Source organism: Physeter macrocephalus, chromosome 9 (genome assembly GCF_002837175.3).
Source record: "Physeter macrocephalus isolate SW-GA chromosome 9, ASM283717v5, whole genome shotgun sequence".
In the NCBI taxonomy this organism is placed as follows: domain Eukaryota; kingdom Metazoa; phylum Chordata; class Mammalia; order Artiodactyla; family Physeteridae; genus Physeter; species Physeter macrocephalus.
The window spans coordinates 6,489,878-6,513,296 of record NC_041222.1 but is presented as its reverse complement, the minus strand read 5'-3'; the positions used below and the strand labels follow the sequence as shown (position 1 = coordinate 6,513,296).

The 23,419-nt window shown below is 44.9% G+C and overlaps 1 protein-coding gene across 1 annotated transcript in view; it reads right to left on the bottom strand.

Annotated features, from left to right (window-relative positions):
* BRINP1 (BMP/retinoic acid inducible neural specific 1) overlaps window positions 1-17,721 on the bottom strand; it is a 196,992-nt gene extending 179,271 nt beyond the window's left edge. The window contains exon 1 of the mRNA XM_024126435.1: window positions 17,407-17,721. The gene's annotated coding sequence lies outside the window, so the exon portion shown is untranslated. The remainder of the gene's footprint in view (window positions 1-17,406) is intronic.
* Between the last annotated feature and the right edge of the window lie 5,698 nt (window positions 17,722-23,419).

Sequence of the window (23,419 nt, the reverse complement as noted above, 5' to 3'; positions counted from 1 at the left end):
GCTTCTCTTGTGGCGGAGCACGGACTCTAGGCACACGGGCTTCAGTAGTTGTGGCACGCAGGCTCAGGAGTTACGGCTTGCGGCTCTAGAGCGCAGGCTCAGTAGCTGTGGCACTTGGCCTTAGTTGCTCTGCGGCGCGTGGGATCCTCCTGGACCAGGGCTCAAACCCATGTCCCCTGCATTGGCAGGCAGACTCTTAACCACTGCTCCATGAGGGAAGTCCCTCACTTCAATTCTAAGAACCTTAGTTGACAGGTCTTTGAAACAGAAACTGTAATACCTATTTCATAGTTGTAAATGCAATAGATTTGCATCTATGAAAGGACTTACTTCATTATCAGATATGCAGTAGACGCTTACCAAATAGACGTCAAGAACCACATAATCATTTACACATCTCACTTATTCAGAAGCACATTCATTTCACACAAGTTTAACCATATAGGAATGCATGCAGGAATCCATGAGCACATTCAAATACAATTGCACACTCACGTGAAAAGCAACCAAACTCACATTTTATGTGGGCGGCACATATGCACACATGTATGCATACATGTGCACGTGCACACACACACACACACACAAACACACACACACACACACACACACACACACACACACACACACACACACACACACACACACACAGCTTCAGTGGTATAAAGCAAAGAGCCCTGCATACTCTCTACACTTCCTTAAGCCAGGTTCATTCTGTACCTGTGAGAGATGTGGAGGAAACAACTACCCCACACGAAATGGACGCCAGGTGGTTTTTTCTTCTAAAAGAAAAAAGTCTTGGGCATATAAGCCAGCACTTCAGAGGAAACATAAGCAAGGACACAGATCAACAATAGTTGACCTTGTGTGAACAAGAGGAAGTTAAGGAGGGATAAAAAAACAATAAGACTGGAGGCCTGAAGGGTCCAGCAATGCAAAGCACTTTTCTAGAAACCTTGTATAAGTCATAGAGATGCATTTGTCACTCCCAGAACTTATAGTCCTAAGAAAGAAGACCAATATTTAGGGGACTATTTTCTAAAATGACAACATGAATGGCCAGTGAGCAAAGTCACGGATTCCTATTTTGCTTCAAGATTTCTATTACTTGAGTGTCTCGGGTATCAGTAAGTCAATGATTGCCCTCCCTGGTCCCCACCAAGAATTTTTATGATGTTCGGAAATCCCACCTGTCTCCACCATCAGTGTCCCTTGACGAAAATATTACCATTAGTGTTATTAAGCATTGCATTTCCTTCAAGGCCACCTTTTTCCTGTATAAAGGTTCTCAAAAATGTTTGTAGTTTTAATGCTATATTAGTATTTTCCATGAACTAGGAAGGAGGGTGGACCAGATAACCATAAAATGCCATTCTCTTCCAAGAAACTCTAATTTCATGAGTCTATGATTTTTAAGATTTGGTGGTACTCAGAGTTGATTTTTATATTCCATAAATATTACATTCTATGAGTCCATGAGATTCTGACTCTTTTTATTATTCTAAGATTGTACAACTATCATTCTAAGATGCCAATATCATAAGAATCAAGACACTTAAAGCTTAACAGGGACTTCCCTGGTGGCACAGTGGTTTAGAATCTGCCTGCCAATGCAGCGGACACAGGTTCGAGCCCTGGTCCGGGAAGATCCCACATGCTGTGGAGCAACAAAGCCCATGTACCACAACTACTGAGCCTGCACTCTAGAGCCCGCAAGCCACAACTACTGAAGCCTGCGCGCCTAGAGTCCATGCTCCGCAACAAGAGAAGCCACAGCAACGAGAAGCCTGCGCACAGCAGAAACAAAGACCCAACGCAGCCAAAAAAAAATAAAGAGAGAGAGAAAAAGCTTAACAATTCCAAGCCACCATCACCTTGATGTGAAAGTGGTGGTCAGACTGTGTTCCCCATGAGACAAGTGGAACCTATATCAGGGTCACAGCATCTGTACTTGATCGGGGAAGGCAGACTGGTTGTGAAAAGAGAGAATGTCCAGTTGAGATAAGGCCTCCTAAAACACATCTTGAGGCTTTCCAACCACCTCCCTTCACTCAGTCTTCCTCCTTGACTCCATGCTATGGCCTAGAGATTGAGAATACTGATTGCTAGAATAGAAGTGCCACAGAGGCAAGGCTCAGCTGTTTCCTGCCATGGTAGCCCCCAGCGTCGGCACGTAGAAGGCTCTCAAGTCCATCCTGCATGACTGAATGAGTCCACTGGACTCACTGCAATATTCTTCCTCCTCTTTCTTTCCCGTTGCCTCCTTCTAACCTTCCTCCACCTTTTCCTTCTTCTCCTCTTTCACCTTCCCCCTCCTTCTCCATCATCTCTTAACAGTATGTTAGAATTTCCATGTGTATTAATTATACTATCCTCATAGGAACACAATAACGTAGGGATTAGTATCCCCATTTTACAGATGAGGAGTCTGAGGCTAAGAAATGGAATAACTCACCAAAGGTCACATAATTAACACGACAGAGAAAGGATCAAACCTAATTGTCTGACTCTATGTTCAGCACTCCTTCCTTTATTCCACAGCTGCTTTATAATGTTCTTTTTTTTTTTTTTAATTGAAGTACAGCTGATTTACAATATTGTGTTTGTTTCAGGTGTACGGGCACAGTGATTCAGTATTTTTGCAGACTCCATTCCATTCTCATATTCTTAATAATAATAAATAACCTCATGAGAGATTAAGAAAACCAATGCCTAGAGAAAAGGCTTACACTTCCCATTCCTGAATTTAACCCCAAATTAATGTCTCAACCAACACCAATTCTCATTTCAGAATTTCTAATAATTGAGGGCCTACCACACCCAACTGTTCATTTCATTTTCTAGCTTTTCCTCCTCCTCCAGAGAGTGCTGTACATGGCATGTGTTTATTTTTCAATTAAAGCAAATTAAACAATTTTGTTTTGAGAACTTTTTTTTTTTAGAATTTCACAGCCCACGGTGAGATAATTGAGACCCTGCTGTTTCTGGACACACTATTTAGAGAGCACGGGCCTAGATCTGGCACAGCCTCGGAGGAAGTTATCCTTAACCCCTCCCTCTCCTGTGTCCCACCATCACTGTTTCTCCAATCCACTCCCTTGTCACTGCCCTAGCCTAGAAGGACATCTTCTATCAGTCATCTGAACAATTACGATAACCTGCTACAGGGCCACCAGACTCCTCCCTCCCCCTCCCTGTATCCCCATCTTTGTCTTTCTCAATCCCAGATCTGATCAAGTCCATCCACTTCTTAAGAGTTACCAACAAGGTTCTAAACACAGATTACTTAATAGGAGTTCTAAGGTTTTACATGTTTCATCCTTAGATTGTCTCTAGCTTTGCCCCTGAGCATGCTCTCCAGTCAGACTGCACTATTTCACCTCCCACTCTCTACTTGGAATGCAGTTCCTCCATCTATCCGTCCTTCATGGCTCACGCAGACAGACCTCCTCTCTTCTCCCTAACCTGCTGTCATGCTCCAATTTCAGCACCAGCTACTCTGTATGACCTCATGATGCACACCTGTCTCCTTATCAGACCAGCAGAGCTTCAGATCAAAAAAATGTCCTATTCATTGGAGATCAGAAGGAAAAAGGGCAGGAAAGTAGGATGGTAAAGGCAGAAGGAAGGAAGGGAGGGAGGAAGGTGAAACTTACATTAAATCTGGGAAACTTCCCTTCTTACTCTTCTTTGATAATAATTTTCTTAATATGACCATCATCTCTGAAAAAATATGGACCATCAGAATTGCTTATATAACATTTTTCCATACTCATAATATTCTTATTTTTCTATGGAAGATAGATTTGTCTAGTGCAGAGGTTCCTCAAGTAAGCTATATAGAACATTATTATGAATTAAATGAAAAATATAGAAAGTTGAAACTATGTAGTCAAATTTTGAGAAAGATTGAATTAGATTTTAAAATCTCTATGAGAGGACGTTGTCAGGAAATGTGCTTATACATAATTTGATTTCCAAGAGAGGGCAAATCATTGAAGCAGCTCCCAAATTTATTTGACCACACACCACCTTTTTCTCAGTTTTAGAGGAACTCGTGAGCCATGGGAAATGACATGAAAATGTTCAGTCAGAAGAGTAACCGTTGCCTGGGAATCAGGAGTCGGGGTAGGTTTAACAACCTCACTAATAAAGATGGTGGCCTTGGCCATAACATTCCCCCATCAGAACCTTAATTTCTTTATCTGAAAAAAAGAGGGAGGGTCAGATATGATGCATCCTAAGGTCCCTTCTAGCTCAGTTCTAACATTCTATAGTTCTGTGATGAAAAACGGACACAGACTTGGGGTCATGTCTGCGTGCCCACCATTTCTTCTACGTGGAATGCCCCCTTTCCACTTGCACGAGGACAGATCCTTCCCCCCAATGTCATTGCCTGTCCTAAGCCTTTCCTGGGCAACTTGGATTAGCATGCTTTCACTCCTGAGGTTTCCTGTGGAAATATTTCATTTTCATACGAGGCTGCCTTGAATATAGCTCATACCTTCTTGGATTCATTTAATCTCTGAGGGCGATTATATGTCGTGCATTGTGATCACAAAGGTGGCAAAGACACAGTCTTACATATGCCTTCTCTTCCCACTCAGCCCTCGGGGATATGTCAGAGTCATACACAGCCTCCCAAAGAGCTCAAGACAATGACTTAATCGAGGACAAAATCTATCATTTGTAAATCCCCTTTAAAGACCACTTAATGCTTAAACCAATGATTTCAAGTCATTTTTTAAAAGACTTGGAACCCTTTACTCAACTCTTACACAAGAGTAATAAAGCCAAGATAAAGTAGATCTGCTCTAGGTAGATGGCAAGGTGAGGATGGACTGAGGCAATCTCACCTGCTCAACCTTCCTACTCCCCCAGTGCACCTCCAAAGGGTTTCTTAGGAGCCCTACTGAATCTCAAGCCCTCATTTTACAAGCGAGGAAACTGAGGTCCAGAGAAGGAATGTGATTTACCGAAAATTAAAAGTGACTCTTAGAGTCCAAAGCTGATTCCCAAGTGGCAGCCACTAAATCTGTGTTTTCCAAGTCGTGGCACACAAAATACTACCAGTATGTGAAATGATTCCAGATGATTCAGAGGTGGTACAGCTTGTCTTTTAAGGGCATGATGGCTATTTTAGTGTATATTGCAAAGTATAAATTACTTATCAAATATTTGGTTTTTATGAGTATTATTGCTCAGGCCAAGGTCAAGGGAAAAAAAAGGAAAAAAAATACCTGAGTCCATTTAAATTTGATTTAGGAAATTTAGCAAACTCTGCATTAAAGCACGTGTCTCTGCTTCTTCAGGTCTTTTTTCTACCAAGAACTGTTCACTGGTCCACCACATCTTACTACTTAAAATGCTCATTACCCAAGTAATGCACATTCATTACAGAAATATTAGGCAATACAGTTAAGTATAAAGGAGAGACTGAAATTCACTCATAGCCTATCGCCCAAAGATAACCACTCAAATATTAGGGTGCACCTTTCAAAATAGCATGCTATACACAATATTCTGTACCTTATGGGTTTTTTTTGGGGGGGGGGTTTAACTTAGTAGGTTACCAAAAAAATATATCCCTACCGATAAACGTCATCATGAGTGCCATTGATCCAGCACTCAACTGTATACGAGGCATGTTGCTAGGCGCTTTATACACGTGATATTCATTCTCACAGCCAAACTATCAGGGAGGTACTGTTGCTAGCCCCGTTTTACAGGTTCCCTATTTTCATCCCACCTTCTAACATATAAATGTGCTTCTCTACTATCATTCCGAATGACTCTAGATATTCCATGATATGCTTTGTTTTGGTGTTTCTTTCTTTTTTTTTTTTTTTTTTGCGGTACGCGGGCCTCTCACTGTTGTGGCCTCTCCCGTTGCGCAGCACAGGCTCCGGACCCGCAGGCTCAGCGGCCACGGCTCACGGGCCCAGCCGCTCCGCGGCATGTGGGATCCTCCCGGACCGGGGCACGAACCCATGTCCCCTGCATCGGCGGGCGGACTCCCAACCACTGCGCCACCAGGGAAGCCCTTGGTGTTTCTTTTTTCTCCCAAACACTCTGAATTCCTTCTTCTCACACAAATAATTAATTTACTTCTAGGAATGGGGAATTTCTTAAAATGGAAGGATTTTCATCTTCTTTTAAAAAATAGGGACAGACCCAATGATAGCGGTAGAGATGGAAAGAGATCTGATCCTGCTCTAAAGCATCAAGCATCGCCTCTTCTCCCCGCCTTCCTCTTGATCACCTCACTGCAGCCACACTGGTCTCCTCACTGTTCCTCCAACCCACCAAGCACAGTCTGACCTCAGAGACTTTACTCTTGCTGGAACGCTCGTCCCCGGATGTCCTCAAGGTTCTCCCATGACTTCAGACAGACCTCTGCCCAACATCAGCATCTCACTGGGGATGTCCACTGCCCACACCTATACAAAACCACCCGCCCTCTCCCACCAGGCTACCCTCCAGCTCTATGACACTCCTCTCCACCTGACATACTATATGTTTGCTTGTTTATTTACTTCTCTTCTCCCTCATGAGAAGGTCACCTCCAAGCAGACAGGGGCTTAGTCAGTTTTGCTCACTGCTGCGTTTACAGCTCCTAGAACAATGTCTTACACAGAACAAGTGTTCAACAAACAATGTCTGTTTCTTAAATGAAAGAATGAAAGTCACATTTCATAAAAGGTTGCATTCAATAAAGATTTCTGCCAATGCCCCAGGAGAGTGTCTTTTTCCCTTCATTCTTACCAGTATTGGGTGCTGGCATTAAAAAAAAACCACACACATCTTGATGATGTTGTGTGGCATCACATTCCTATGTTCATTTGTTTGATTACTAGGGAACTTGAATATTTTTGTTTTTTGTATAGGTTTATGAACCAAGTGCATTCCCCATCCCATTTTTAGCTGGAAGTCCCATCCCCAGATCATCTTCTGGCAAAAGATGATCTTATGACCATATCTGGGCTCAGGTTCCATTAATAGAGAGAACTCTGCCTTGGACGTTTCCCCCTATATCTATTGCTCTTCTCCTTCCTACCTATTCTCAACTACATTCAATATTCCTTTATACACTCACGTGTGTGTGTGTGTGTGTGTGTGTGTGTGTGTGTGTGTGTGTGTGTAGAGAGTAAATATAGATATCTATCTATAGAGAGAATATATATACATATGTATTCTATATATATTTTACATAATATATATTCTATCTGTCTATATATATCTTTTCTCTTGCAACATTAGGCTGTCACAATTCACGCCACCTCCACCCTGCTATTTCCTGAGCCTCTTTTAAAAGTGCTACTGTTACCAGAGGTGGCTTTGGTGATTCTATTTCCAAGAAAAGTAAGATCTTGGCTCTTGGCTGGGGCCCAAAGTCAGAAAGTAGCTTATTCTATGACCACTGGTCCTGGTCTCAGCAGCATTGGAGCTTCCACAACTTAAGGGTGCAAATAAACATGCTAGCTAAGGTTTCCTGCTGAGGCATTGTGAAGTTAAATTACTATTTTAAGAGGCTATGAAGTTGGCAGCCAGAAAGCACGGGAAGAGTGGAAGATATTCATGACGCTGACAGATAAAGAAGGAGAGAAAGCAAAATGCAGGTTATTAAGGAGATTTAAGAAGTTTCCCTCCAGTGACACCATTTATTAACATCTCCTGGAGCACATAAGGTAGACGCCTTCCTTATTTAGGCATACACAAGACTGGGATTGAGGGCAGGGACAGAATGACAGAGGCTTGAAGATTTGCAACAACGTACCTGGCCTAAAACAACAGAGACCAAACAGCAAGAATCCACCTTGACTTGGGGAAGTCACCAAGCTTCTAGGGGCTGGACCATGCCTTAGGGGTATGTGTGGATGGAGGGCAGTTCAGTAGAAAGACGTTATGTTTAGTGTCTGATGATATGGGTTTGAGACCTGATGCTATCGCTCATTTTCTATCTTGGGGCAAATCCTTTCACCTCTGAGGCATGAGGTCCTCATCTGGAAAATGGGGAGAAGAATTCCAACTTCAGAATGTGACTGTGAAGGCTGAATAAGATACACATGTTAAGATATACAAGCAGTTGGTAAAATACATGATGAAGTCGAGGAAGAGGGGAGTTGTGATGAGGAGGATGATAAACACGGTTCACACGAGGGCATGCAGCCTGCTGTCAATCAGCTGCTCTCCCACAGGTACCTGCTGAACACCCAGGTCTTACAGATTAGGACACCAAATCAAGAGGTGCAATGACATGGGCTGCAGGGGACTAGGGTACCATGACCAACTCAGATACAGTTGGATCCTAAAGAGGAAAAAGTGTATATGTAAAAAAATGAGAAAGTTGACCCAGACCATATTGAAGATGACTTTTCAGCCCTGATTGGTCAGTGATCGTATGGCTATATCTGGTTTCTGACACATGATAATAGAAAGAATTTAAAAATCTGCCTCAATCATTTTGAATCTTTCAAGGCCTTTTCCCACTCTCTTAATCTCTCGCCTAACTGCTGGTATCACATTGCCATATGAGGGGACAGGACTGGTAAAAACGATGGAGAGGGGCTTCCCTGGTGGTCCAGTGGTTGGGGTTCTGTGCTTCCACTGCAGGGGGTACGGGTTCAGTCCCTGGTCAGGGAAGCTCTGCATACCACGAGGTGCCTCCAAAAAAAAAGAAAAGATTGAGAAAGCTCATTTGCAAGGTAGTGCCTCGAACCTGATAATAATCTCTTTCCTACAGGACATTTCCAGGTGGGGAACATACCTGGGGCCTGGGCGACATTTCATCTAATGCAACAGGGTGTAGTAATAATAAAAAAAAAAGTTATAACAGTTAACGTTTATATAATGGTGATGATCTGCCAGGCAGGATTCAAAGCACCTATCGTGTAAACTCATTAAAACCCCACAATATCTCTATGAGGAGTGACTATTGTTATCCTCATTTCACAGATGAGGAAACTGGCAGAGAAACATTAGGTGATCTGGCCAAGGTCACAGAGCTAGCCAGTGGCACGGCTAGCATGCAAACTCCGGAGTCCACGCTTTCAACCACTACGCTTTCAAGTGAGACAGAAACAGCACAGATCCTCAACACGACTGACTCAGTGGGTGGCCTTGACGGAGGGGCATCACTGCACTGAGCCCTAGTTTCCTCATCTCTAGCGTGGGGGATGATACTGCTCATGCACGTGCCTGTTGAGAACATTCAACAAGATATCTCTGCCAAGTACCCGTTACAGCTCAAAGAACTGGTGACATTCTTTGATGGCATACCCACTGCTCCACTTCAAAAATGGTTCTCTAACTGTGACAGTTCAGCCATCTCTAAATATTGTGGGCGAAGACCCTTCCAGAACTCCTCAAGTTCTATCCTATGCTCTGCCTAAATGTATAATTCCCACTGTCAGGAATGAGAGGAGAGGGCAGGTAAAACTGCGGCTGATCTAGTAATATTTTCAGGAATCACTTGTGAGGTTCCACTGGACTTTGAATGACGCTGTCCTGCTGATACGCATTCAGAATAAATTTCTTTATGACCCCTCTCGGCCCTCCCTTGCCTCGGCCATCTCTGGTAATGGCACTTGACGAGGACCACGTCACCTCAGAGTCATGACTCCAAAATTGGTGCCAGTAGGAAAACCATATTACCACCCCCTGCTGGGTAATCTACTTTTCAATCTTTCCCTCCATTCCCAAACATACCAAAGTGCTGATTTTCTTTTTTTAATGGCTCCTGTGCTTTGTGCGGATGTTTTTATAGTGCCTGGTAAGGCTTCTTGTGGGTCCTTCCCCTATGATGTGTTTGTAAACCCAGAGCCCATCAAATTCCATGAGAAATTTAGCTTATCCACTACCATGTAAACCAAAACATACTTACTTAAGGTAGATATCACAGTTCTTGGAATGTCTTCCAGATCGATCTTGGTGGGGGGGGGGGTGTCCTCTGGAGTCTCTAGGGATTCCACAGCCCACCAGAAATTCACCTACATAAGAACTGACCACTTGGAAGTGTGGGTCCTCTAAAAGGCAATCGTATCCTAGATGTCTGCCCTTCCTCCTCCTGAATCAGCTTGTAATCTGTAACTCAGTTGTTCCACAATACCCCCAGGATCCATTATTTCTCAGAGAGGTTCCTACTGGTTCATTTGCAGGACTTCTGAAAGGCTAGATAAATTATGCCTCAGAAACCCCTCCCGGCCAGTATTGGGTTAACCCTTACAAAGGGTTCTAGCTGTTCAGATGGGCCATTTACTTGGAACCCTGCTGCTCTGACCTTTGCAATTTACACAAAAACCATGGCATCTTGCTTTTGTTAATTGCGTTATGCATCTACCTCCTCACCCTTGGGGGGAATACAGTCTCTTAGCTGTTCCCAAGGTGGCCCGGACATTGTTGTATGCAGCTCTGCACCCCGTGAGATAATCACAAACTGAGAACAAGATTTGTTCAGAATGATGTATTTTGTGTCCACCCCAGGCTTTCTCTCCTATGTGTGTCCGCCAACGGACAGCGGACAGGCCTGGTAATTCACCACTCTTAACTTTCCCACACCCTGTCTCTTTCAGTCTATTTGCCTTAAAGCCACCTGCAATCTCCAAAAGACAGTTCCTTTGAGAGATAAAGATGCCCCGCACCCTCATATGCAAAAAAGAAATTAATTTCACATTTCCTCAGCCTCCTTACCTTCTTAATTGTCTTCTCCACCCCCTCAGTAGCAAGGACTGTCTATGGATTTCTAGGCAGCCTTTCTAGGCTACTATGTTCCAGGAGGACAGTGGGTTTCCTGCTAACACATAATCCCTTTGATATTAAGAGTTACAAGAAAGCCACCTCTATCCCACTCAGCAACACTTTGTTGAGTCACAATCTGTGCCCTGAGGTATGACTTCTTTTTCATTTGCTTTTTTGAGAAGACATCTAAACCTTATGATGAAGTGTGGCTATGGCGTGAGTCTCTCTCTGCTTTTACAAGAATTTCGTCTTGCACCATTTCCGCAGAGCTGGGCAAATCCCTTCAGTAAGGCAGGCCACCATGTGGTCCTTCTCAATTGGCAGAAGGCAAGCCCAGAGAAGGGCAGATATGTTCTCAAGGTGGTCCACGTATACAGTGGTAGGAGCCAGGACTAAAATCAGGTGCCCTGAGTCTCTGCGCAGTTCGTAAACTTGAATTAATGAAGATATAACATGAACAGATGTCATCTCTGATCTCTAATCATAGCCATCCACCTCCTTCCTCTACCATCACCATCTCTGTGTCTTCTTTTAATCTTACCCTTCCCCAAACTCTCACAGAACTTCTGAAATGGCAATGATCAGTCTCCATGAATGCTAATTATTTATGGATTTGCAGACCTCTAGTCCTTGGCACAATACATCGCCATACCCCCAAGCCATTTTGTTTAAGGCCTTTCCCAGACAAGAGACGCAATAAATATTTTCTGATCCAAACTGATTCCAGCTTTCCTCCTTTTTCATCAGACTTCATTTCAATTACTTCTCCCCAGGTATTCATTCCTCTCTTCCTTTTCTAGCCATTCCCCCCTCTCCAGGTCCTCCCCCTCCCTTTAGATTTGGGTATTTCCAGAGTGTGTAGCACTCAGAGCAGGACTAGAAATTAAGAGTAGAGGAATTCATTGAAATGACTGATGAAAAAATGGACACGAAGAAAACCCATAGAGAACATGTAACGATGAGCTTCTGTGAATCTCCAAACTCTCCTCAGCTCGGTCCTCAGACTACATACTTCCTAGACAGGGAGATTGCAAAGGGGAGATGTCTAGACTTCTCATCCTTCACCTTGTACAAGACCTCTGTGATCTGGGCTCTCCCTACCTTATTTTCGTCTTATGACATTCCCTTTCTCACGCAAAAGCTTCAGTCACACTATCCCTTAGATTTCCTAAGCTTGACCCTGCCTAGTGACGTCATCACTGTTCTTCTCTCTGCCTCTGATATGATATTCTTTCCCCACATAATCACAAGGTTGGTTCCTTTTCATTTAAATCTCAGTTCTAATATCACTCCCTCCGAGAATTCTTTTCCTGACGACCCTATCTAAAGTTCTGTGACCTACATTTCTTTCTAGCCTATTACCCCCAATTTTTATTTGCATGACATTTACTATTACATGAAATTGTTTTACTTGTCTATGTCTTTACTCATTTATCAGTACTCTCTCCCCACTAGATTATGAGCTCCATGAGAACAGGACCATGTTCATGCTACAATTCTAATGTCTAGATCTTTGCTGCTCAGTAAGTAGCCACCATCCACATACAGCTACTTAAATTAAAATAAAATGAATAAAAATTAAATAAGATAAAAAACCCAAAGTAACACTAGCCATGTTTCACGTGCCCAACAGTCACATGTGCTTCGTGGCTACCATACTAGACAGCACGGGGAGGATATCCAGCATCACAGAAAGTTCTATTTGACAGAACTGGTCTATAGCAATGCTTGAAAAATAGTAGGTAGCCAATAAATATTTGCTGAATCAATAAATGAATGAACGTCCCTTTTAATCCTCATTCAACTTCACCTCTCCCTTTTGTGGCTTACCCCATAAGTAAGATAAACTAGGCGACACCCATAGGACAACATACAGTTTGGTGAGGGGCCTGAATGGATGTTACAGGAGAAAGGGCTGTGAAAACAGGCCCATCTAGTCTGAAAGAGAATATCTGTGGTTATAAGATTGGAAGAGAATTATACTTGTGTTATATGATTTTAGAGATTTATGGTTGGAAGGCAGATTTAGTGTCAAGGTGAGAAAACATTCCAGCAAAGCTCTCCCTAGACTACACAGGCTGCTTTGTGTAGCAAAGAGTTCACTGTTGCTAAAAGTACTAAAAATGAGACTGCGTGGCCATGTGTTATGGATATTACAAAAAGGATTCTTGGTTCTTGAATAAGGAGAAAGGTTTTGTTATAGTGAAACCTTAAAACACTGAGATTCTTTGATGAATGTCATGAAACATCAATTCCAAAGAGTTAATAATATGCCCCCAACTGTTCCTAGCAACTACTGAACAACCCAATCCTCTTGGCCATGCACAACAGTTACCATTAACTCAGAGGTACACTGGAAAAGGCAGAGATGCTGAAGCAAGGAGGACTTAGGTTCAAGTTCTAGCTCTGTTGGTTATGTGAAGGGACCTAGCCATACTGAGTTTCACTCTCCTCTTGGGCAAGGGACCTATACATCCTGCATTTCACTTTCCTCTTCACTAAAAGGGGCTGTGTCTGCCTCACTGGGTGAGAAGGAAGATTAAATGAGAACAAAACTAAAGATCCAGGAACACAGCAGGGAAACTTTCACTTCCAAGTAGGAGAGAAGTTTACTTGTCTGTATCATCATTGGTATCCCTACATTATCGGTATAGGTGGTATAATTTTGAAGCCATGATTGCATTGCTTTGAGTGACTATGAAACAATTATCAGAAAGAGAAAGAGGGAAAGAGAGAGAGAAATTACAGCTGTTGATCAAACTGGGGATAAAAAGATGCTCCTAAGATCTTAGACCATATTGAAGAGGGCAAGTGAGACACAGGCCCACAGAGGTATGAAACAGGGCAAAGAGAGACACAAGCTAAAATAGAGTTTCAGACAAAATTATATGAAAGAACAGGGTAGAAAGAGATTAATTACAAAATAAGATTTGGGGAAGACTTCTTGGAAGGGTCATTTGAGCTGGATGCTGAAATACAGGTAGGACATTAAAAATGTGAGGCTGACATTGTGAGATGGAGGAGAGAAAGAGAGAGGTACTCCTTGCAGAAGGGGTTAGAATGGAAAACAATGAGGGGAATTATTTGGAGAATGACATTTGAAGATTCGTCCTCTTCGCATGACCCCCATCTTGTCTTTAATATGATTACTGGGAGTTCAGTGGCCAGTCCGTTAATCTTTCGATTTTAGCAAGGCAGACGCAGGTAGAGAAGATGAGTAGGATACGACTAACCCTAGTGGCCTGGTCAGGTGACAGGTACTGGTGATTTCATCTAAGGAATCGGGAGGGGATAAGCTAGAGGGTGCAAATCAGAAATTTTCTCTTCCCACAACTGAAGGTCCCTTGGGCAAAGACCTTTCCAGAGAAACAGAGGACTTTTTGGTCAAAAGCATAAACTCTTGTAAGCACTAAGAAGGAGATGTCTTATTTGGACTGACCAGGCGAGAGTGTTTTTAAGGTCCCCACCTGTACAATTTCAAATATATTCATTGCAGTCTGAGCTGGGCTGTCTAAAACTCAACAGGGGCTCAGCAGCTGATCTGGAATCTCTGATCTGCTTCTTCTTGATTGAAATGGAGTCACAGCTCCCCCTTCTGGGAGCTAAATTGCCATCCAGCCCCAGAAAAGCCTGTGTGGAAAGGCTCTATTGCAGATGGGCCTGAAATACCCATGTTTTTTTTTTCTCCATGCTCACCTGCGCCCCAAAAAGAGCACCTAGGAGTCCGGGAGCACACTTTTGCTTGGACATGATTCTAAACTTCTTAAGAGCCCATCTTTCACAGGGCTTTATACTTCCCGTTCCATGGGACTGAGTCCCAGTCTTCGTGTGGGTGATGCTTTTATGTAGGGGAAAGCAATTTGGTGCAGAGGTTGCAATTCTCTTCTGGGAAATACACAAAGTAGAAAAGATTTCTAAATCCGCGTGTGTCCATGTGAGTGCGTGTACGTATGTGTGCTTGTGCATGCTCCCGTGACGGCAATGTGTATGATTGTATAGGGGTAAGAGACTCATTGATGCAAAGAAATGAATTTGCCTGAAGTATTTGCATTGCTAGATGGGTGGACACTTGGCTCTGGGGAAAGCAAAGCATTTCTTAATAAGAGCTCAGGTACAGTCCAGATGCTCTGCTGGCTTCTGTCTACTAGGCATGGGCAGCATTAGGTACCTAGCTGTGTGCAATTCTCCGAAGGCATTAGAGGAGGAAGGTATGTTCTGTGCATGTGTGTGTCTGTCTATCTGTTTCTGTCTGTCTAACCGGGAGTGTGATTAAAGCGTTGGACCCTTTCTCTCCAGGTCATGTTTCCAGATGGAACAGCTTTGAAATGCATCTCTGAAATGAGAAGTTTGAGGAGGTAAGATAATCGAACATCTTGGATGGGAACATGGTGGCAGGGTAGGGGTGGAGCGCAATATATAGTCCCTGGGCAGTGTGGCCAAGAGGAAAAGACATTGATCTGGCCGTCAGGCATCATAGGTTCTAGCCCCGGGCACCCCACCAACTCGCTAGAGAATGTTGGGGACCTCTCACGGCCTCTCTGGCTACAGACTCCCGCCTGTCTGCTCTTCAATATTCCGTCCAGCTTCTATCGCCTATGTATTGAAAAAGAGAGAAAATGAGAGCAGTTCCTAACATGGGGTCTCCTCCTTTGCCTTCACACACCCCACCTAAAGTGAACTGGGGACCTCTGCTCTGACATGAGTTTCCCGAAGCAGATTCCTTGTGGCCGTGTGAAGCTTCAGCCTGAGGTGTCAGCCTCTGGCCAGAGGATGGTGTGTCTGCAAGTGCCTGCAGGTAGCACCATCACCCACCCGCCAGGGCAGGCTCCCGCGAACGCATGTTTGCTTTTATCTCTCCCCAGAAGATAAATATATACATATAGGTTTTTAAGACAAGTATATTTCTACTTTTTTTCCCTAGAAGACCTTTCCAATGGCCCCTTCCTGCCTAGGTAGACAAGAGGCTGTGGTGCCAGCATCTCAGCCCTTGTCCTCCGGAGCCTCACTGCCTAACAGCAGAACGGCTGCCTCTTACCTTGGGAAAGTAACAGCTGCTGAGTCTGGAAGCCATGCTAACAGCAGTAAAACTCAGCATTTTTGCTGAGTAGGGCAAGCCTTTAAGACACATCCGGGAATCAAATCAATGGCTGGCCCCAGAGTCCAAGCCTAGCAGGACCTAGCCCGGGAGGCCAAAGGACTTACCTAGACAGCCTCCTAGAGGGTGGAAGAAAGAGGCAAGGGGGGCTTGACCCGAACTGTCTTCCTTACTGAGATTCTTCCCACCAGCCCCGTGTGCCCTTAGCATATGTTGGAGCCAAGCAAGAGATGTGAGGTGTAGATCAACAGCAGTTTAAGTCAATTACCGCCACACGCCGCCATGAGCTCTCCACCCACAACCCGTTCCCAAATTGTAGGTCTCCTTCAGTATTGAAGCACGCGCGCGCACGCGCGCGCACACACACACACACACACACACACACACACACACACACACGCACACACACACTGCCTCTCTACCTTCTCCCAGGATCCTCCTAAGCCCAGTGGAGCCACGAGGAGGCAGAGTATAGGAAAAGATTCCCTGGGTCTCCCCAGTGGGGAAGGGAAAGAGGGATCTGTCTTAGGGAAGTGCCCCATCCATCTCCTACCATATTTCTCAGAGCTGCCCCCAGATGAAATTTCCTCTGCGATTCTATGTAGCTATGATGGATGAGCAAGTCCCTGAGGACCCTTCCTCCTTTCCCTGGAGGGGGATCCATACAGACTTGCCCAGATCCTCCCCCAGAGCACAGAAGCAGGAGGTGCTGTCATGCTGTTGTGATTACAAACAGAGAGGCAGGGTGGACTCTATCCCAGACTTGCCCCAGATGAGTCCGCCTGCGACTTCTCCCAGTGACTCCAAATTCCCATCAGAATCCTGGAATCTGCCCAGTGTGGAATTTCAAGTGACAGCCTCTCATTGCCTCAGGGTTTGGCCATTTCCCTTTCACATTAAATGGTGAGTCCAAGTGTAGCAGATCTCCATCCTTTGGAGAAATCTTCCTTCAGAGGTACCAATATTGGGCTAAATAAGGTACCATCCCGATCCCCGGAATCCTCCCCAAATCCCAAGCCCAGAGCCCCAAGGGGAATCCACAGCGGGTTTCCCGATGGCTACGTGATCCTATAGTAAGGATCCCATTCCCTGTACGCTGGAGAGACCTAATTAAAAAGACACACGAGCGCACACAAACATACACGTACAAACATGCACACACACACACATCGTGCCTTAAGTAGGTTAGAGGACCTCTCTTCACCCCCTCCCCTAAACACACACACACACACACACACACACACACACATCACAAACACACGCATCGAACGCAAACGACGCCGCACACGCAAACACACACTAGCACCATATCAAGTTCTCACCATGGTACACACGTCGGGAGCGCGCGGGGAGCACACACGCCACTTCCTAAGACCCGCATTTAACCCTCTGCGCCCCAGAATACAGAGACCCCCGCCTCCAGGGAAGCTGAGAGGACTTGCGGGCGTCGGGGTGGCCGAAGGAAGCGCGGAGGGGGCCGGGAGGGGGAGGGGCCGGGCGGGCGGGAGCGCCCCGAATGCGGGCGGTCTCCAAGGGCAGCGGGGCTGCCTGCCCGGCGCCCGGCGCCGCCTTACCTGGAGTCAACGTCCGTCTTTGGCGGAGAGCTGCGCGCAGACGCTTTTTATTCGGCTTGGAGGGAACTTGGGAGAGCCCTGCGTCCAGCTCGCATACCGGGAACGGCGCGGGGACTGCAGGCGTAGGGGTACCTGGCTCCTAGCAGCCTGGCTCATACTCAGCCGTAAAGTCCCCTTCGCTGGTCCCGAGGACAGGCATGAATCCCGGCTCCGGAAGGCGGTCCCTGCTGCCTCTGCCTCCCGGCTCTCCGGCTCTGGCTCCCTCGCTCTCGCCCTCTCTCGCCTGCGCTTTCCTCCTCCCCCCCCGCCCCGCGCCAGCTCCGTTCGCAGCCCTGGGGCCCGGGAGCGAGGCGACTAGCGAATGGAGAGGGAAGTCCAAGTGCGCCGCGGTCTCCGGGCGGGGAACAGCAGAGGCCGGGCTACGCGGGGGGAGGGACTTACCAGGCGACCGGCGAAGATGAATGGGGGAGCGGCTGCCTAGGGGCGGGCAGGGAGGAGCCAGGAGCCGGGTTTATTCTGAGGAGTGTTTTGTACATCTTTAGGCGGAGGAGGAGGAGGAGAAGAGAGAGGACGAGAGAAGGGAGGCCTCCTCGGAGGGAGGGGCGGCCTGGATGGGCTGAGGCTGAGCCACTGGGGAGCCTCGTGGGTCTGGGGATAGGGTGGCGTCTCTCCGAGTCTGAGCACCCAAAGGGACTGTGTGTGGTGGGTATGCGCAGACCCCCGCATCGTGATGCTCTTAAGCGTGTCTGTAGCTGTGTGCGTCGCGGGTATCTGTTTCTAGGTATGCGGGTGCTTGTGTGTCTGTGCGTATCTATTCGAGTGCGGTTTTGTCTGGGGAGGTGCCCGTGTGGGTCCGTTTGTATCTGCGTGGCTCTCTATGAGTACTTCAGACTGTTTGTTTCTCTGTATGTGTAGGCATGAGACCACGTAACCTCCCAGAATTAAGCAAGTGCTTCTCTCTACGTGGGCAGGATGTAGGAGTGAGACGCTGAGGGGACACAAAGTTCTCTCGATACCACCAGAGGCAGGAAAGGGGCGAGGGTACAGGGGCTAAGACATTAATACAGAGAACCAAAGACTCCCAATTTAGCCTGAAATGCAGGCTGGGGTTGCTGGCACGGGGCCTCTGCCTAAAGCAGAAAAGAAGGCCAGAACACATTCTGAATTCTCACACAGCGCATATTCTGTATTTTTGCTTACTCTGCTTCCTTTTTTTAATTTAAACCAAATCAGCAATGAGGGTTCCTAGTCCCTGGAAGCTTAGGCAAGTGTAGGCATTGGCGAAGGTACCAGATGAAGGGGCAGGGAGCAATAAGGAAAAAGTGATGAGAAATTTAAAGGAACCCAGATTCAGTAAAAGTGCAGGCCCTAGATGAACAAGAATCCTGTAGGTATGTGATCTTGGTCAATTCACTTACCTCTTAAGCTCTAATTCCTCATCTGTATAACAGGATAATATAACTACCTATCTAACATGGTTGGTGTAATATTTAAATGAGTTAATGTATGTAAGATCATTTGGAATACTCCCTGGCACCTACTGAGTGCTCAAAGCATGTTATCTTTAATTACAGTTGCTATTGTTACTAATGTTATTATTACCCAAAGGGTGATAGGAGAGAGATGTGATACTTAGACCTGAAAGGATCTAGGGACTAGTGAGTTAATTAGAGGAAGAGGAGCCTTGAAACGGACCCACACAGGAACCTCCCCAGACAAAACCGCGCTCGAACGGAAAAGAAATTCTTGAGTGAGGAATTGAGAAGTTGAGAAAAAAAATATTTAATTGGCAAGGAGGAAAGGGAAAAGAGATGGAAAGAGAACGAGCCTGGCTCTGAGAAGTGCAGGACTGAGGAGAGGAGGGGGTGAAGAGAGCCGCAGTAGCCAGTTCAAAGTTCCTCTCTCCTGTCTGCTCCAAATGACGGGCAGTCAGCACCACGGACAGCTCTCCAGCCACTGACCAAGGAGGGATTTTTCTCTCTCTGCCTGCTAGAAACACCTCCCTTTTTGCTTGGACAATTTTCTCCTTCCCTCGGCTTCCGGCTCAGGTTCAGATCCTGGCCCATGATTTCGGAGACAGTTCTGCCTTTGATTCCAACCACAAAAGAATACACTCAGCACACACACTGCTTCTCCCATCCATCTCAGTATGCAGCCCCAGGTTGCTATCTCCTCTCGCTTCTTCCTTCTTCCTTTCTTCTTTCCTCTCGTCTGCCTTTTTTTTTTCTTCTCTGTCTCTTTCTACTCCATCTCTTCCTTTATTTTTTCCCTCTCTTTCTCTCTGCTTCTCCATCATCTCCCAGCTCAAATATCCCTCCTTGAGTGATTTTAGGCCTGCTGGGAATGAAGTTCTGAAATCAGTCTGAAACATCTAGTTAGGCAGCTTCAGAGGAGGACCAAGGTACAGACTGATTCCTCTGAGCTTTTCTCTCTTAATCAGTCTCCCAAGATGGCTGTGGTCCAGATGACTTAGAAAGAGGGGACTTAACACTATGGAACATTTTCCTATCTTCCTCTCCTACACCTCACACAGTCAGTATTTCCCCCAGGAAACACGGAACCCTTCCAAGTTCCAATTACTTACTAAACAGAGAGAAAGAGAAAAAGCAGAGAGAGAATTTTTGAACTTTTACTATGCATCAGGCATTTCATTTGGGGCTTCCCTATATTATCTTTTATAATTTTAAAAATGGTATGAGATAGGTAATAGCATGCCAAGGTACAGCTAGTAGGTGATGGAGTCAAGAATTCCACACCCAAATCTAACTCTAAAATCTTTACTGTGTCCCCTAGGAATAATGAGAAAGCTTCAGGGTGATTGAAAGAGCTTCGGATTTAATGGGGTCACTGCATCCAACCCTAAATATCAACTTAAATGGCTGAGACCATGGCATCCTCTGTGCCAATGGAGTATTTATCAGCTCTTGTCCCTGGAGGAGGAGGATATATTTGCATAGATATATTTAAAATTCATGGTTTCTGAATTTTGAATAAAACTTCAACCTTTCCAGGTCTTAGTTCATTTGCATTTGACTCTGTTTAGCTTCCTTGTTTCTATGAAGAAAGGCTAAAAGGGCCATTTTTAAAGTCTCCAAAGACTCTTTGGTCATCAGAAAAGTTCTCAGTGCAAAGCATTCCTAATGACTTATGGAGGAAGCAATGGGAACCATATGGATAACATTTCTGCAGAAATGCACACGGGTGGGAAAAGGTTTAGAGGCCAAAAATATATTTCTTTTTTTTTCTTCTTTGCCAAAGAAAGAACATTTAAGGCAGCTTGAGATATGTGAGAAATGTCTTGTTCTTTCTTTGGGGTGGGTGTTGGTGAGCAGCTGTTTGCTATTTCCACTGAATTTACCAAGGACTTGCATGGGGAGGGAGGTGCCAAAGGATTAGGATAGACTTAGGAAAGAACTTCCTGTCTGTAGCTCTTGGGTGATATTAGAATGGGACCTATTTCCAAGGACATTCAGTGAGACAATGGGATGGTTCCTTTTTAGTCTTCAAAACATGATGGTTAGATAAGCACTGGATTATATTTTTAGAGTCATGGACTCCTTTGAGAACCTCACAATTTCTATGGACCCTCTCTCTTGTGAAAAATATGTTTTTAAAATGGCCACAAAATTTTGCATGGAATTTCACTGAATCCCTCTTTGCCAGTCTCATTCATGGAGGTCTACACCTGGACCCCAGATTCAGGACATACAGAGTAGATGACTTTTACGGTCTTCAGCCTGACCTTAGATTTGATAGACTGCTTCATTTAGATTTGAGATTAAAAAATTGGAAAAGGAAAGCCAACAGAGAAAACAAAACAAAAGGTAAACAGCCTTTTTTTTTCTAGAAATAAACAAGAAATATAGATAAATGTTCAGGGTTGAACTGGAAGTTTTACTTTCCTCTTCTTAAATAAAGATAAGTTTTGGCCCTATTTGTACAGGACCCTGAGCCACCTGCTACTGCATCAAAAGCTTAAGTTTACTACTCTGTCAAATCTCAAAGGAGTTAAAATCCCTTAATCTGGGGTGCTTTGGGTTCAGAATAGACTGAACAAAGGCAGGAAAAGTCCACCTTTGTTAAATTCCTACTGAATGTGAGGTGATGTGAAGGATTCAGAGATAAATATCTTCCCTGGTCTCTGTCTTCTAGGAGTCTGAAGTCCATTCATTGCCCAGTCAAACTTATCCCTAAACAATCACAATGCACCACAGAAATTAGTGGCATGTGCAAGATCTATAGGAGATGCTACAAGAGGAGGAAAAATTTGCCTCTATAGGAGGTATAACATTTGGCACCTATCGAGTTATTTTTATTTTGTTTTAAAAGCAGTTGAATTAATAAGAACTAATATTTACTGAGTGATTACTTTGTATGAGCAACATTCAAGCCTTCCATGTCTTTCATCTAGGTTTTTATGAGCATCTCCTAATTGAATAAAATTAAAATTCATTCTCATTCTCCCTTCCTCCCTCCCTCCCTCCCTCCCTCTCTCTCTCTCTCTCTGTCTCTCTCTCTCCCTCTCCCTCTCTCTCTCTCTCTCTCTCTCTCTCTCTCTCGCTCTCGCTCTCTCCCCTTCCCTTTCCATCCTTACTTTCTCCCAAACCTCCTGGGACAATATGGTCAAAACACAACTCTTATCCACCATTCTACTTAACTAGAACCTGGAAGATGTTTACTTATATACCAAAATATCAAAATCAGAACCTTTCTGCCCAGAATTCAGTGCCCTCCGTCATCTGGCCTCTGTGTTCTTTACTATCTTTTTTTTTTTTTTTTTTCCCGGTACGCGGGCCTCTCACTGCTGTGGCCTCTCCCGTTGCGGAGCACAGGCTCCGGACGCGCAGGCTCAGCGGTCATGGCTCACGGGCCCAGCCGCTCCGCGGCATGTGGGATCCTCCCGGACCGGGGCACGAACCCGTGTCCCCTGCATTGGCAGGCGGACTCTCAACCACTGTGCCACCAGGGAAGCCCTACTATCTTATTTATATCTAATTATCACCTCTGTACCTTCTCTGTTAGTAAAAATTAATGCTCATTGGCTCCTGGTTCCCAGTGTCCCTCTCTCTGTGGCCTTAATTAGACTGGCCCCTCCACTGCCATGTCTTTTTGCCCCAGCAACCCTTTACTTCTGCATAACCAAATCTGACCTCTCCTTAAATATTTAGTTCACATGTCATATCCTCCATGACTTCAATCTGGATAAAATACTTTAACATGAAGTGTGCAAGGATGCACATGATCTTTCTCCCTAATAATCATGTCTCCGCCTCCACTCCAACCACACTGACCCCCTTCCAATTACTAGAGTTTACAAAGTTCCTTTATGCCCCTAGGTCTTTGTGCTAGCTGCTCCCTCTGCAGAAGCCACCTTCCATTACTAGCCAAGTCCTGCTCACCCTGTAGGTATCAGGGTAAATGTCACTTCTCTGACCTCCACACCAAGATAGGTCTCCTGATATCAATTCCCTCACAATCCTTAATGTCTCCTTCATAACATGTATCATCATTGTAATTAAACAATTATTGGTGATATTATTGTTTAATGTATATTTCTTGAGCTAGAACTAAAACTCAAAGGCACAAGAGATACCTCTGTGATGAGATCTTGGTACATACAAGTATGGTGGGTATGTATTAACCATGCCCTATGTCCTAGGAACTACTCTCTGTGCTTCACAAATAATATTTCATTTAATCCTTCAAAGAGTCCTGTGACATCAGTACTGTTATTATGACCATAACTCCCATTTTATGATGAGGAAAACTGAGGAGGTTAAACAAATTGCCCAGTGTCACCTACCAGAACCAGGATTCAAACCCAGTCACCTTGCTACAGAAGCCAAGCCCATAGTCACCATGCTACCTAGCCCTTTGCATGGGAGGAGTCGTATATATTTATTGAATAAACAGGAGTTCTTCCTAAGCCCTTCAATCTTTAAGTCTATTGATACTCTTCACTTTCTGCCTTTTATGAAGCTTATTTACATATGTGAATCATGCTCTTGGTATC